This window comes from Callospermophilus lateralis, chromosome 6 (genome assembly GCF_048772815.1).
Source record: "Callospermophilus lateralis isolate mCalLat2 chromosome 6, mCalLat2.hap1, whole genome shotgun sequence".
NCBI lineage: Eukaryota > Metazoa > Chordata > Mammalia > Rodentia > Sciuridae > Callospermophilus > Callospermophilus lateralis.
This window is the reverse complement of record NC_135310.1, coordinates 112849517-112866296: the sequence shown is the minus strand read 5'-3', so window position 1 is coordinate 112866296 and position 16780 is coordinate 112849517. Positions and strand designations below refer to the sequence as shown.

Genomic DNA, 16780 nt, shown 5'->3' with positions numbered 1-16780 from the left:
AATAATAATAAATAAACAAGTTCCAGAGAGAAAGAATAGGGGAAGCTAAGGGTAAGACAGAGGAGAAAAAGATCAGTTAAAATTTAAGAAAATCTCCCAGAAGTGGGGGGAAAAAAATGTTTCTAAATTGAAAAGGCCCTCAGAATTCCCAGAATAACAGATACAATAAGGCCCAGAGTGAATCAGGTTACCATAAAATTTCATAACATCTCTAGGGAGGCAAAAAGAATCAAGAATCAGAATAGCATTAGACTTCTCATTGGGAGCGACAGAAGGTAGACGTCAACCAGACAGAGCAATGCCAGCTGAACTCAGAGAAAATAGTCTTCAATCTAGAATTCTATAACCAGGAAAACTATAAATCAATGATTAGGTAATTTTTTCTTAAATGAATAACTTTCGTACCTGCAGATTTACAAACAATGTACATCCCATGCATGGTTCCCTCCAGAGCTTCTAGAAGAGGTGGCTCCACAAAATTAAATAGAAATGACAAAGGAGGAAGATATGAGGTCCAGGAAACATTGGGGTTGGGGGTGGTGCCGTTTTCAACATAGGAAGGCAAAGGAAATACCTAGGACATGGGGGAAAGTAGATCCCAGGATGAGAACTATGCAGCTCTAGAGAATAGCTTATCATAAAATTTCTGAACAGGGCTGGGGATGTAGTTCAGGGGTAGAGTGCTTGCCTAGCACATGTGAGGCTTGACTAGCACTGTGTTTGATCCTCAGCACCACATAAAAATAAATGGATAAAATAAGGATACTGTGTCCATCTACAACTAAAAAACAGTTTTGAAAAATTTCAGAATAATCGGTTTGCTTCACATTTTGGTCAGAAATGAAAACACATTTAAAAAAAAACTATATTGCATCTTTAGGGAAAGGAAGCACATATACTTCATGCCTGTTGGAACAGGTGAAGATCATTCTGAGTCAGTCACTGACCCATTTCTGAAGACTGAAACAAGAAAGAGTAGAACCTACGCACAAACCAGAAACAACTGCTGCCCAGCTTCCTCTAAGACCCCAACAACTGACATCTGAATTACAAAATATGCTGTTCTCTATTATCTCCAGATACTTTCAAAATTAAGAAAGCTATATTTTCTACTGCCTTTTCATAGCAAAATGAGGGATAAAGTATTTGCTATCATCCACTAATAATGAAGGAGTATTAAAACCATACTTATTAATCACATGTTAGAGTCATTGTGAGAAGGCAGATAGAAGGTATGGCTTGTTATTTACCCCATTTTCTGACATCTAAGTAAACTGCAAACACAGAAATAGCAAAATCTGGTTTTGTTTGTTATTTTTTGACATTCTATTCATTTCTGACCATGGAAATTTTTTTAAAGCTAAACCATACCAAAGCTACCTTGGTAAACACATTTGCCCCCCATTTTTCAGCATAAATGAAGATAAGAATAGATTACTAGCAAAGTATTTTAACTACAGCATACCAATAGTTTTTAAATAGAATGTAAAACATCTTTTTGTTTCATGGTCTCCTAAAATCTGGAATAAAAATTTACTTTATGCTGTTTAAATTTTCTTTTGTTTTTGTTTTTGAGATGGGGGGGGGGTCTCAAAATATTGCTCGACCTGACCTTGAATTTGCAGGCTCAAAAGATGCTTGTTTTAGCCGGGCACAATGTCACACACCTGTAATCCCAGCAACTCAGGAGACTGAGGCAGGAGGACTGTGAGTTCAAAGCCAGCCAGCCCCAGCAACTTAGCAACTCCCTGTCTCAAAATAAAACATAAAAAGGTTAAGAATATGGCTCAGTGGTGAAGCATTCCTGGGTACAATCCCTGGTACTGAAAAAAAAAAAAAAAAAAAAGAGAGAGAGAGAGAGAAAATCCTTGTTTTAGTCAGTTTTGCATTGCTTCTACCAGAGTAACCTGACAAGGACAACTTATAGGAAGGAAAGTTTATTTGGGGCTCATGGTTTCAGGTCTCAGTGCATTGCTTTGAGTCCCCAAATGAAGCAGGACATCATGGCCAAAGAGCAAGGCCAAGGAAAGAAGTTCACCTAAAGGTGGCTAGAAAGGAGACAGAGGGAGAGAAGGGCCACAGGGAAGAGGCACAGTGGGCACGCCCCCAGTGCCCCACCTCCTCCAACTCATCCTACCTGCCTGCAGTTAACACTCAGTCAGGCCATTTAAACTGGGATGGGCTGACAGGTTACAGCTCTCCCAATCTAACCATTTTACCTCTGGCTATTCCTGCATTAACACAGGAGCTTTCAGGAGACACCTCATAGCCTCAGTCTCCTGAGTTAGTGGAACTACAGGCACATACCACTATGCCCAGCTTTCTTTTTTGTAAAGTCTGATAACATACATTATTATCTTACAAAATATATGTATATCCCAAATTTCCTCTAGCTTTTTAAACAAACAAACAAAAAAAATAGCTGGATGTGGTGGTGCATTGTCTGTTATAATCCCAGCTACTTGGGAGGCCAAGGCAGGAGAAAAGTTGGAGGTCAGCCTCAGCAACTTAGCAAGACTTTCTCTGGAAATAAAAAAGAGCCAGGTACATTCCAGCAGACCTGTAATCCCAGCTGTTTGGGAAGCTCAGGTAGGAGGATCACAAATTTGAGGCCAGCTTCACCAACTTAGAAAGCTCTATCTGAAAATTTGAAAAGTGTTGAGGATATGTTAGAACATTTGCCAGGCATGTGAGAGATCCTGATTTCAATCCCCAATACCACAAAAAGATAAAACAAATAAAACAAAATAAAATTTAAAAAGCTGGGGATGTAGCTCAGAGGTAGAGTACCCCCAGGTTCAATCCCCAGTTCTATAACAATAAATAAAAATTTTAAGAAATACTATTCACTCTTTCATGCTTATAGATGGAATAACTTGACTTTGCAAAAAGATGCCAAGTCTTGCTAAATCAATCTAAAAGCACAATCTCAATCAAAATTACAAAAGGGGACTAAGTCTCAGTGGTAGAGCATTTGCTTAGCATGCAAGAGGCCATGGGTTCAATCACAGGAAGAAAAGGAGAAAAACTGTTCCATATACATTAAAAACTTAATGAGAAAAGTAAAACTATAAAGCTAAAAATAATAAATAATCGGAGAGGCCTAAGTCCAAGGAGTACTAATAAGGAAAATAGATATTAAGGCTAAAAAATTACGGATTCAACTACATGAAAAAATTAATGATGATACCCAAGGAAATGATATTCACATGATTCAAAACCAACCAGGGATTTTATATTCATAAGAAACCAACAAGAAAAATCAACCTCGTTGATTCTATGAGTCAACAAGAAAAACTCAGGAAACAAGATACGAAGAGGCAATTCACATAAAAGCAGCAAACAGCTAACTAGAATATGAAGAAATGCTCAAATTCACTGATAATTAGAAATACATATTGAGACAGTATTAAATGGCAAAAATGTTTTCTAAATGTGGACAATACCAAGTTTTAAGAGGTTATAGGGGGCTGGGGATGTGGCTCAAGCGGTAGCGCGCTTGCCTGGCATGCGTGCTGCCCGGGTTCGATTCTCAGCACCACATACAAACAAAGATGTTGTGTCTGTCGATAACTAAAAAACAAATATTAAAAAAAAAAAGAGGTTATAGGAACACAATGCTTATCGGGTATACACTATACAATCATTCAGCACCTAATAGCACTTACATAATAATGGCCCTCCTGAGTTTGCATCCCGGAAATTCTCAATATGTTCATAATGGACACTGGTAGCATTGTTTGTGGCAGCCTGTGTGTCCACTGCTATGGGAATGGATGCACACCATGGAATACTAAGCTACAGTTAGGAACAATCAGCAAAAACTACATTCAGCATAAATAGATCTAAAAACAGTGCTGAGTGAAAAGATTAAAAATCAGAGTAGGATCTATAGCATTTTTATGTGGAGAATTCTACAGCCAAATTCTACGAAAGTATGGTGTAACGAGCTATTTTATAATTAAAGATACAAAAAAAAATTCACTAAGTATTTTACTTTAAAAAAAAAAAAACTTAATTTTATTTATTTATTTTTATGTAGTGCTGAGGATCGAACCTAGGGCCTCATACGTGCTAGGCAAGTGCTCTACCGCTGAGCCACAACCCCAGCCCCTCACTAAGTATTTTACAAAGATACACATAGAATCAAGGACAAATATCAGACACATTAGAGAGTGTGCCTGTGAGGTAGGGGAGAGAAATGGGCATAGGACAGAGCTGAACAGAAGATCTCTGAACAACGATGCCAGACTGTACCCAAATCAAGGAATATGAAGTCCATATTCACAAATGATACTTTTCATTCATGCATACATTAAATACTCAATTAAAACTTACTGAATACCTCATGAATGCCAAGAACTATCTTTGAACAGAAACTTTTCTTATATTTGAAGGCTTTTTTTAAAAAAACCTCAAAAGATATTCTTTTGGGGGGAGGAGGTCAGTTTTCTGGGTACTGAATCCAGAGGCACTTCACCACTGAACTACATCCCCAGACCTTTTTATTTTTTACCTTTAAGACAGGGTCTCTGGGCTGTAGTTGTGACCCAGTGGGAGAGCACTTGCCTAGCATGTGTGAGGCACTGAGTTCGATTCTCAGCACCGAGTATAAATAAATAAACAAAATAAAGGTCCATCAACATCTAAAAAAAATTTTTTTAAAAAAAGACAGGGTCTCACTAAGTTGCTTAGGGCCTTGCTGTATTGTTGACACTGGCAAACTTGTAATCCTCCTGCCTCAGCTTCCTGAGCCACTGGCATGAGCCAAAAAAGATATTCTTTAACTTACATTAGAATATATAGAATATTTTTATAAAACCTTTTAATCAAATGAATTACACCTGAAGTTCTGTAAAGGATAAGTCCAGATACAAAAAGAACTCTAAAACTCCACATAAATAACACTGTCACTGATATGGTTTAGATGTGGTATCCCCCAAAAGCTCACATGTGAGACAATGTAAGAAGGTTCAAAGAAATGATTGGGTTGTAAGAGTTTTAATTTAATGTCTTGATTTAATCCCCTGATAGGGATTTACTGAGTGGTAATTGAAGTGGTAGGGTGTGGCTGGAGGAGGCAGGAATTGGGTATATCTGTGGAGTGGGCGGTCGATCTGCTTTCTGATCACCATGTAAGCTGCTTCCCTCTGCCACGCTCTTATGCTATGATGTCCTGCATCACCTTGAGCTCCACGGACTTGGACTTCTGAAACCGTGAGCCCCCAAATAAACTTTTCCTCCTGTACAGTTGTTCTGGTCAGCTCCTTTAGTCACAGCACAAAATAGCTGACTAAAACAGCCACATTTAAGTCCACAGATAAGAAATCTTTTTTCATGGTTTTCCATGGTAAAACAATTACTTTATGAAGGAGGAAGTCTCTTTATTTGCTTGGTTTAATTTTCCCCCCAAAGATATTTCAACTGCTCAGGAACTTCTCACCAGATTTATGTTTTCTTAAAGATTTCACAAGCAGACTGCTGGCTGCCAATGTAGGTGTTGTAGCTAATATGCTCATTACACCACCCTGCTAACGAAAACTGATTAACATGCAATGTGACTGTCTATCCCACATCCCCTGGGCACAGAAAATGAATGGCATTTTCAAAAAAAAAAAAAAAAAAGGTATCTGTCTCCTCTCCCCTTTTAAACACGAAATGACACAAATCCTAAATGTTAACTTGTATATATAATATTGATAAAGAAAACTAATAGCAATGTATAAGATATTATATGCCTAATAATTGCAATACTTTAGTATTTCAAAGTTTAATAGTAAGTGTCAGTAGGTAGGAAGATCCAAAGGTGAAGAATAAGAATATTTAGGCCAACCACCAATATTATTTGAAAAACTTTGAACTACATGATCTGGCCAGCCATGGTAGTGCACACCTGAACTCCTAGCATCTCATGAGGCTGAGGCAGAAAGACTACCAAGTTCAAGGCCAGCTTCAGCAATTTAGCAAGGTCTTAAGCAATTTAGCAAAGCCTATCTCAAAATAAAAATAAAAAGGGCTTGAGATGTGGCTTAGTGGCAGAGCACCCTGGGTTAAATCCCTAGTACCAAAACTACATGATCTGTCAGTGGGGTCAATGGAACCATCACTGTACATGATAAAAGGTAACAGTAATTTACACTGGCTTACAAAAGATAATATTACTGTCTGCTTACTGTCTGCCGGAAATTATTCACACATTTTATATGCATTATTTAAGTGATTCCTCACAATCATCCAATAGACTAGGTACTAATTATTATCCCATTTTACAGATCATTTTTTGAATCAAATGCAGGTTTCTCTATCATTACCTTTAAAACCTCCACCAATTGGCCTTAACTTCTACTATATGCCCTCTTTCTGCCATTTCAGTCCTCATTTCTGACTCAAAACCTTGGCTTAGTATTCACATAAATGAAAGAGCTCTTTACTTGGCTGATCTCTTTCTTATCTACTACTACAGGAAGTTCTTTCATAAAAATGTTCTCAGTTAAATGACCCATCCTGTGCTTGTTAAAATTAAGCACCAAAAGTATACAGAGTAAAAAGTGAACTTAACATTTTACAAAAAAAAAAAAAAGGAGCATTCTATATTGTTCTACAACATGACTCTCTTTTTTTTTGGAGGTACTGGGGACCAAACCCAGGAACTCATGCATGCTAGGCAAGCATTCAACCACTGAGCTACAATCCCAGCCGCCCCCCCCTTTTTTTTTAATATTTTTAGTTGTAGATGGACACAATACCTTTATTTATCTTACGTAATGCTGAGGATTGAATCCAGTGCTTCACCATGCTAGACAAGTGCTCCACCACTGAGCTGTAACCCCAGCCCCTTCCCAGCCCTTTTTTAAATTTTTATTTTAAAACAGGATCTCATTGACTGGCCTCAAATTTATAACCCTCTGGACTCAGCCTCCCTGGTAGCTGGGATTACAGGCATGTACCAGTACCTGGCTATAATGTAACTTTTTAAAATAAATTAATGGCATCTTTCCACATGAACAAATACAGATCTATGCATTTGGAAAAGCAAAATGGTGTTCTGTGTGGACCTATCATACGTTGTTTAATTAATCTCTGACTGATGAACATCATCTGTTATAACCAGCAATGCTGGAAAGAAAAACTTTATACTCCTATTTTTCACACAAGTATATGTTATTTAGGACAAATTCCTAGAAACAGATATGTACATTTTAAATTCCAACAGACATTGCCAAATTTACTTCCAAGAAAACTTATATCCCTGCCAATGTCCCTACATCCCATCCACTAATAACTAACATCAATTTTTTAAATTTTCCTCAATCTGATAAGTAAAAAGGTATAATTACATGTTTCATTTTATACTTATTTAAATGATTGGGATTACTGAATTTAGAGGTCAGGTATATTTTGAATTTATTATTAGTTGTACACTAAGCTAAACTGCCTATGGAAAAAAAAATTCAAAAATCACATTAACAGTATGTTTGGGAAGACTGTTAATGTCTAACCAATTTGGGTTTTGAGCACAATGATGCCAACTAAAAATGAGACAGATGTCTTAAAATACACTTGAAATACATTGCTATAAGCTCTTCAGAGCTATGATATACACTGTAGAAACATTTCTTCTAATACATATAGCACATGGGTAGTCACGTATTCACTTTCTCAATTGCATTTACAACACCCCTCTGTTTAGTTCACTTTGATAATATTTCACTTTTTTTATATACAGTGTTGTTTATTAATATGACATTTGACCTCTTTAGATGTTACAAGGTACAAAGGTACAATTGGTACTCAGCCATGGGCATCCAATAAAAATAAGACATAGGTGGCTATATTAGAATATAGAAAAAGGAGAGAGAGTAAGAGAAGTAAATGTTAGCAAGAGTCACATGAATGTTCTAGACATTCTGGTTTATAAAAACAAAACACCAGCACAGCACCACATACTCTATAAACGCATGTATAAATGAGATGACTTTTGTGCCTGAGTGCTGATTCACTGTAAAGGGCTCCATGTCTATTGACTATAATGCTATTAGCAATGACGGCTGAACTGAGCTATTCACACATTTTCTTACCTGATTTTCTTTGTGGCCATCTCCAGGTAACAAATTTTGTCAAGGAAAATTTAATTAGCTCTAACAGGAATTTTGACCTTATTATCCTGATAAATTAGTATCCACAACTGCAAAAATAAGTACCACACAAATTATCTGGCATTGTAGAACATTTTGGATTCAAAACAAACCAGTAAAATTCTATCTACCCTTACTTAGTAATTTTCAACTGAAATTCATATTCACAAAACAAACTGATCCTTAATACTATTTAAAAGTCAAATGCCCTTGCTGTTTTAATATGCCCACATGGCTCATCCAAGTGAACATATGACAGATGCTACACATCTTTCCCACATCAGACTGAAGAAAGAGAGAGCAGGAGACAGGAAAGAACAGGACCCCAATGTGACAAAATGCTAAAACCAAGCTATAAATTATCTTCTGGTCACTCTCAGCTGTATTTTGAAAAATCTGACACAAAGGTAGGACCTCCCCTTCCTTTGGAGAGATATGGAGTGTTATAGAAAAGTTTCTCCTAACTAGCAAAGGATTGCTGTCCCATCAATCACACAACTTCCCCAGCAAGAGAAACACTGCTGGGTGGGTTCTAAAAACAATGCCTGGGTCTTCACATTCTGATGGGAGGGAACAGTGAAGACCAGCTTCCTGGGCTCTAAAGTATGCCAGACCGCCCTGCTAATCCTCCCCAAATCCCACAATGTGGGGGTGGCGGTGGGGGACAGAATTGAAAACCCCAAACTGAATCAAGGGCAACAGCTCTAGGTTACAGAAGGTCCTAATATTCCTATTTGCAGAGGAGATGGTGGAGATGGGGAAACACATACACAAAAGCCTTTAAAAACACAATATAAAAATGCATTTTATCCCTGATCCTTCGATGTGCTAACCAACATCTGCCCCCAATCATTTGCCAGCCGTGGGTGCATGGAAGGCATGGAGTAGCAGGCATTTTCACACAGTGAGGCTGGAAGAGATGCTACTAGAGTGTAAATTACTAATTAGCTCAAAAGAAGACAAAGAGAGAAAATACCTGTCACAGAATGGTGTTTACAACTTGACATATAATAAAAACAACCCTGAACATTTCAGAAGAGTGAAATTTCCAGACTTCTATTAACATGTGAATGGAAAAGGAACAGTATTATAGTCTTTAAAAACTGCCCATGTCTCAGAAACAATAACGAATGACTAGAAACAATGCTTTCCAAATAATTTGTAATTTTCTCGTCCTTATGAAAGGGAAGTGTTTTTAATTATTACAATCAGCTTTAATAAGGAGTTATATTTCATAGCTTGATAATAGCTTAAACAGGGGGAGAAAAGGAAAAGCAGCCCACAAGTATTGTATTTTACATTTGTCAGAATACTGCTAATATTCCTTTTGCTTAAATTGGACAAGCCTTTCTGTAGATCACAACTTTATCAAATAGATAGGCTATCATTTTAATTAGGATTTGTAGATGACTGGAGGTGGGTCAGTTAATTTCCTTATATGACATCAATCAAAAAGACTCAAAAATTTAGATTTTGAAGGCAGGAATGGAATGTTAATATATTTTTATTGATCCTCTCCTTATCCATACTACCTCATCAAATACTACTATTTGTAGTAACCCCAATCAACATACTTAAAGCAATACATTTTGCACTTTGATCTTTTCTAGCTCTTTGAAGCTACATAATGATCCCCTAAATACATTATTTTACCTAAATATTTTTTGGTAGTAGTATTGAGGGGATCTGTGGCTCCTGTTTCTCAAACAATAATCACCCATTCATCATCAATAGCTCATATGGCCTAAGGACACACCATGCCTGGTGCTAGAAAGATTGTCAATAGAGGGGTACAACACAATTTGTTACTGATGGGAGGGGCCAACATATCTGTCATTCACAGGTGAAAGAATCTTTTTTTTTCAGAATGTACTGAAAACAACAGACTACACAATCATAAAACCCACACTAAACCTAATCTTGACATTCCTTTGTTTTAAGTGCTTGACAAATCAAACACACACCAAACTTTCCAATATATAGTACTCAAAAAATATTCTTACTCCATTTGCACTTTCTCCAATTTTATTTGTTTAAAAGTCCTTACACAGAGAAAAATGATAAAATGAATGGGGCAAAATCACAAGTGGTAGTTTTGAGTAAAGGTATTCAGAAGTTCTTTGTATCATTTTTCCATAAGTTTGAAAAACTGTAATAAAATTAAGTCATTAAAAAACAGAGTTATCAACAACAGAAGCTCCCTTTCACAGGGTTGTTTCTGGTTTCAAACCACTCACATACTTAGCTAATATGACCACTCAGTAGTTCTTAGTGATTTTTAAAAATGAGTAGATTGATTTACTTAACCAAATTAAAGCATGAATAAATGTACTTAGTAGATTACTTACACAGGCATACAGAAAGAGAATATAGGAAAAATTTAAAAAAAAAATTTTTTTTAAGTTACCAAAAGGCTGGGGTTGTGGCTTAGAGGTAGGCAGCTCATCTACCATGTGTGAGGCCCTGGGTTTGATCCTTAGCACCACATAAAAATAAAATAAAGGTATTGTGTCCAACTACAACTAAAATAAAAATATTTTTAAAAATTTATCAAAAAAAAAAAAAAAGCAAAAGAGAGAGAGAGAATATAGCCAAAAAAAAAAAAAAAAAGGATCTAAAAAGATTTTGCTTATGTATATCTGCACGTAAATCTAAGCTCCATTTTTCCTCAAACAGCAATAGTCTTTCCACTGCAACCAATTACAGTGTATAAGTGCAGGGTCTATTATAGCTAAAAAAAAGTAGGCAGAAAATACGCAATGCAGTAGGCATTTTAAAACTGATTTGGGGTTGTTTGGTTTTATTTTATTTTATTTTATTTCATTCTGGACTTTGATGTCATCTATGCATTATACACAGTTCTCATGGTGTTTGTCACAGGTTCCCTACTTAGAAAGGAAGTAAGAAAAGTTTAAAAACAGAATCACCTTAATAATTTAAGGACTGGCCAAAAAAAGACCCATTAAGAGGTGAACAAAACCAGCACTGTTAAACCTGGAAAAGAGATGGCAAAGGATGACCACAAGTCAAGTGGCAGTAATACTGGAGCACAGACTCTGCCAGTAAAAAGCCCAGGTTGGAATCCCATCCTCACTTCTTGGTAGAATTCTATCTTTTGAACTAAAATAAAAATTAAGGGATGAAGGTATAGCTCAATGTTAAAGGGCATGCTCAGCATGCGTGAGGCCTTGGGTTCAATGCCCAGTGCCAAAAATTAAATAAAGAATAAATGTACCATTAGGCTAATATTTGACCAAAAAATAATAATAATAATAATCGTTTGTACTAACAGATTTTCAACTACTGAACAAGTAGCTATAGGGAAGTCTTAGGTAATAACCTTGGGCAAGTCATTGAATCTCAAAGATCCTCTGCTTCATCACACATAAAATGAGAACAGTAATAGTAGCTAACTCAAAGGATTGCTGTGAGGAGTAAATGAATTACAACTTGCAAAGCGCTTACAACAGGGTCTGGCACTAAAGCATTATGCATGTGTTAGCTATTATTATGAAGTTCAAGAAGAGCTAAAGAGCTAAAGTAATATAGTAAGCAGCCATTTTTAATTAAAAATTGAGAAAGGAGCAAAAGGAAATAAATACAAATATAGTATTAACTGTGTGTTGCTTAGACAGAAGATAGACCCTCCTGATAGGAAAAAAAAAAAAAAAAAAAGACTAAAACCCAGAAGAAATTATCTACAAAGGTTGTCTCATTACCACTGAAGATTTATAAGAAAATAGGATAAATTTTCATCTACCTGGGATGATTTAAGTGGGATATTGACTGAAGTTGCAGGATAAACTAGAGGTCCTTTCAAGGTCTCTTCCCATCCAAAGACTCTATGATTAACCAGAAAAACATTTACTTATGTACAACCTACTCATACAAATATAAATCTAATAGTTTTTTTCTTAGAAAATAAGATTATAACCAAAATTAAGTTGAGTAGAATTCTACTTGATGAACAAAGAAAATACAGATTAAATTTATCACTGGTGCCCTTATTGATTAATAGTTATTATCTGAATTAAAAGATCATCCATTCTCAGCTTGAGAAATATCAAATGAAAAATAACCATTCACAATAATAATCAGTGGTTTAGCATACCATGGTAGCACACAGAAACAAAGGTAAGACACAAATGAACTCTTTCCTTTACTTGATCTTATAGTTTATATTTTATTTTTTTACCACTATCAAATGTCTCAGATAATTTATGTAAAGAAATCAAGTTTAAAATAATTACATTATAAAAATGGCAATACCATACATAGTACCACACACTAATACCAGCCCAAACACATCTACAAAGAAAGGAATATGCACACACACCTCAGACAGGTGCTTTCTATCAAACTTATTATTCAACTTGAAAGTTAACATATTCAGACTAATTCTCTCAAAACTTAGCAGCAAAAATAGTAGTTTTTTAGAATCCCATTAAATTGCTAAGTCAATCTACTTACCTTGAACAGTTGCTTAATAGAACCCAGAAAACAAACCATGAACTAAGTACTATGCCACTAACACAGTTAAGAGCTAAATCCAGAGTTAAGATTCTAAATTTTTCCTATATATTAATAACCAGTGTTTCTGATAGTCACAATCAAAACCTACTCTTTGCTAACTCTCACAAATGCCACAAACCTAATTTGTGCTATTTAGACACAAAACAGTAGTGATCCAAAATTTACACAATTTTGAAATAAGACTCCCCCGCCCGCCCTCAGTGCTTGGGATCAAACCCAGGGTTCTACCACTAAGCTAGATCTCCAGCCCCTACACAACTCTGGAGAAAAATCATCTTTGGGTACCTGAATGTACACTAATGAAATAATCCCAAATAAGATTCTCTAGAACAGTTTGCATTTTTCCAATGTACATTATACACCTTGGCACCATCAAATGCAAAGTTAGTATTCACATATATTCTGAGTTAAACATAAAAGCTTCAAATCATTTAAGCAAAATACTATAACCCAAATTTGTCCCAAATTTCTTATCTTCCTCTTAATTTCCAAAAGTGTCTTACAAGTCAAAACTTCTAGAAAATCAGGCAGTGGAGCTATCCAAAGCATCAGTTTATAGTATTATCTTGCAGAGATTTTTTTGTATAAAAATTACTCATAAATTCATTGTTTAACATAAAAGATAATTCCTCTACTCTAAAATCCTCCATAACTCTGCAATTCTCCTTTCCTTTCATTTAGGGAAACCAGTGTACCAGAGTATGAAATGTCCCACACAGAGCTAAAGGCAGCTTAGGCACTCAATGCCCTCAAAGCCCTGGTTTAAATCTCTTTCCCAGTAAACTTCCTAGGTTGATTATCTGCCTCTCTATGAAATGATTTCTCAATATTCTCCAGTCACTGAAAACAAGCAGAAACCTGATTGATTACTGGAAAACAAAAAGATTCTCATGTTTCTCTATTCCAACAATAGTGCATTCTCCAGTGAAAACGGAAATGCTGGCAATAAAGCACCCTGCCCAGCACTTGTCAGGTACAACACTGCTACAACACCAAAACTATCACATTTCACAGGCACATTGTAAATAGACACAACCTATCCTCCCATTATCACAGCATTAGTGAAATGCAAAGATTTTCTGTATCCAAAGTTGACACTTTATCCTTCACACAAGAAGAAAATCAAATCAAAATGGGTCTCATCTTTTTCAAAGTGGACATGAAAGTTGAATTAAAAGCAATGAAAGGTGGAAGTGGATTCAAAATTCCTTTAAGAGAGAAAGAGGTTTCTGGAATTTCCTACTTTTAAGGACAAAAGGACTCACACTTTCAACACACACTTCTCAATACAGAATTCCTTTCCTGCACCCCCTACCTTGGCCCTTTTCAGTTTTTATCCCTGTCTCTAGTCCCCTTTCACTCACCATGGTTTCTCCTCTTCTGCACCCAAGGGCCCCTACACTGGATCCTTCGCCACAGAATTTGTGCCCTGACCCTAGCAGACCTTCTGAAGCATCTCCCGGGGCCAGATACATTCAATTACCTCCCATCGCAATCTACCCCCGTTGTACATCCATCCACACTCCCCCAGCTTCCTTTAACCCGGTTCTCTTTCCTTAATCCCTATTCTATTCTTTAAATCCTGGGGCCCATCTTATTCTTACTGCTCTCACCGTCTGCTTTTAGTCCTGTCTCTTCACAGCATTGTTTTTACCTTGGATCTTGCTGAACCTCTTCAATTAACACAATTCCTCGGCTATCCTGTTCCGGATCACCATCACTTCTTAAATCCTTACTCTAGTCTCCTTTCAGTTTTTCTGGTCCTTTGGAATTGCCCTATAAACGCCCATCTCTCATCTTTCCTTTCACCCTTCTAGTGGGCTTATTCCCGTCTCCACCTGGTTCTAGTCCAGGGTATGATTAGCTGCCCCTCGCTTTCCAGAATTCACACCCACTCCCACCGACTAACCCTACCTTTCTCAGAACGCACCAGTCATTCCCACCCCACCGCGGGTCCTAGCCCTTCAGCTCATCTCGCTCTGCACTAGTTCACACCCTTGTCACGTCTGGCTCTTATTCACTCTCTCTCCCCTACTCCCAACTATTACCCCAGCTCTGCCCCTCCTTGTCTTCCACTGCCAACTCTTACCCCTGAACCTCTCACCCCAATACCACCCCGTCAAAGCCTTCCCCTTCAGATCCCCGATCTTGCTCCCAACCCCAGAATCCCTCTTGCCAGCCCTGGTCTCCTAACCTTATTCCCGGTCCGGCTTCCTCAACGCCCACCCTGGCTTTTGCCTCCTTCCTACCTCCTTGCCTGGCTTTTTTCACTCCTCCTCTCCCTGGCTTCTAACCCTTTCTCCTCTTAATCCTCCTCATCTCATTCTCAGCCCGGTCGCCCCGGCCGCCCCCGAACCTTGCTTCACCTCTCCCCTTCAGGCTTTTAACCCAAACCCAGTGGTCGCCCACCCCGCCAAAATAAAGCGCCCGCGCGCCCCCGCTCCAGCTCTCGACTCCCGCCGGCCCCCGCCCCGGGCGCCCCCGGCCCGCCGGCGCCGCGGTCCCGCCCCCTGTCGCCGCTCCTCCCGCCCGCGAGGCGCACGCCGCCTTTGTCGCCCCTCACCCGGTGTGTGAGGATTTTGCTTCTTTAAGGGGGAGGGCTAGTGTGCCGGAGACTGCTGTCCCCGCCTCCGAGTCCCAGAGTGGGCTCCCTGGCCGTCGCGGCCTCCACGGCCCCGGTCCCCCACCCCCTGGAGCTACCCCCCTTGCTGCCTCCCCACCTCCTCCGCCCCCTCCCCGGCCCCCCTCTATTTACCGCCATCATCTGCACGCGCGAGCTGTCACCAGGGCGCGAGACAACCGAACTCGGCCACGCCCCCTGTCCGCCGATTGGCCCGCCCGCCGGAGCCCCGCCCCTGAGCCCCGCAATGCGCCAACGGCGCAGCGTTGGGCCGCGACCCCGGCACCGGCACCCTCTCTGCAGGTTCGTGCCGGCGGCGTAAAGTTTAGGGTCAACCACAAACGCGCGGCCGACTCAAGCCTGGCTTAAGGGGCGGCGGCGTAGAGGAGCGCTGTGAATCGCCGGTCGAAGTTTGGTTGAAGCACAGGAGGGTAAATAAGAAGGTTTCCAGACAAAGAGACTCTTAAAGGTACAGAGTCTACTGTCCGTCCCTCCTCCTTAAAGGGCCAGAGATTCTCCCAAGCCCTTCTCCGCCCCCTTCTCCCCAGCCTTGCATCCCGGGGAGCAGTAAAGGAATTTTACGTAGAGTTAGTTCCCCATACTCTTTTCGGCTGCCCTTTAACATCTCTCCCCACTGCAGGGGCTAAGCCTTTCTTTATATCCCGTCTTTGCGTTTTTTTTTGTTATCTTTTAACTGTGCCCTTCCTAAAGAAGAAGTAGCCTGCGAACCGTGGGGTTTCCGGAGGCAGCTTTTGCAAAAGTTACTATTGGTTCCCAGACGAGCGAGCACGTGTCTGACTTTTGCCACTGATGACCCAGGCGGGATTCAGCTGTTTTACGGAAATACCCCCAAGGAAGACGCCTGCCAACCTGAACACCCTGGTAGAAATTAAGCAGATCCAGATAGAGATGGTTGTGGTCCTGCTGGGCGCGATGACGCACGCCTGTAATCCTAGCTTAGGGAGGCTGAAGCAGGAGGATCGCAAGTTCAAGGCCATTCTCAGCAATTCTGTAAGGCCCTAAGCAACTTAGCGAGACCCTGTTTCAAAATTTAAAAAAGAAAAAGTAAAAAAAGCTGGGTTTGTGGCTCGGTGTTTAGGCGCCCCTGGGTTCAGTCCCCAGTACAAAAAACGTGGCGGGAGTGGAGGGGCGTTGCGGCTTTATGGATTTAGGAATGGGGATGGAGACCATGGGAAAAGAGCGGCCAGTTCTATAAAAGGCGCCCTTCCTGCACAGTCTCCTGGGCGCATTGTCCTGACATAATTTACCGGGGCGGGGCGGGGCGGGGAGGGGATGGAGTGGTGTCACACAAAATGAGACCAACAATGTTACAATACCCAAGACAGGGCTAAGGCAGCAAAGACAGTAGAAAGGCAAGTACACATTATTAGCCACAGTGGTTCAAGGTTTCACATCTATAAATATGACACAGAAGCGAAAAAGCTGAAAAGGAAAAGAAAAAAAAAAGAAGGGAAAACTACAATATCTGAAA

The 16780-nt window shown here is 39.3% G+C and overlaps 1 protein-coding gene across 3 annotated transcripts in view; it reads right to left on the bottom strand.

Annotated features, from left to right (window-relative positions):
- The window catches only part of Usp49 (ubiquitin specific peptidase 49), an 88854-nt gene that overhangs the window by 67099 nt on the left and 4975 nt on the right, over positions 1-16780 (bottom strand). Inside the window, exon 2 of one of the 3 annotated variants that reach the window (XM_076858745.1) lies at positions 11896-11977. The exons of 1 other annotated variant lie outside the window; for it this stretch is intronic. The gene's annotated coding sequence lies outside the window, so the exon portion shown is untranslated. Of the gene's footprint in view, positions 1-8078; positions 8114-11895; positions 11978-16780 lie in introns of those variants that run through there. One more of the 3 variants, XM_076858747.1, reaches the window with a different exon arrangement.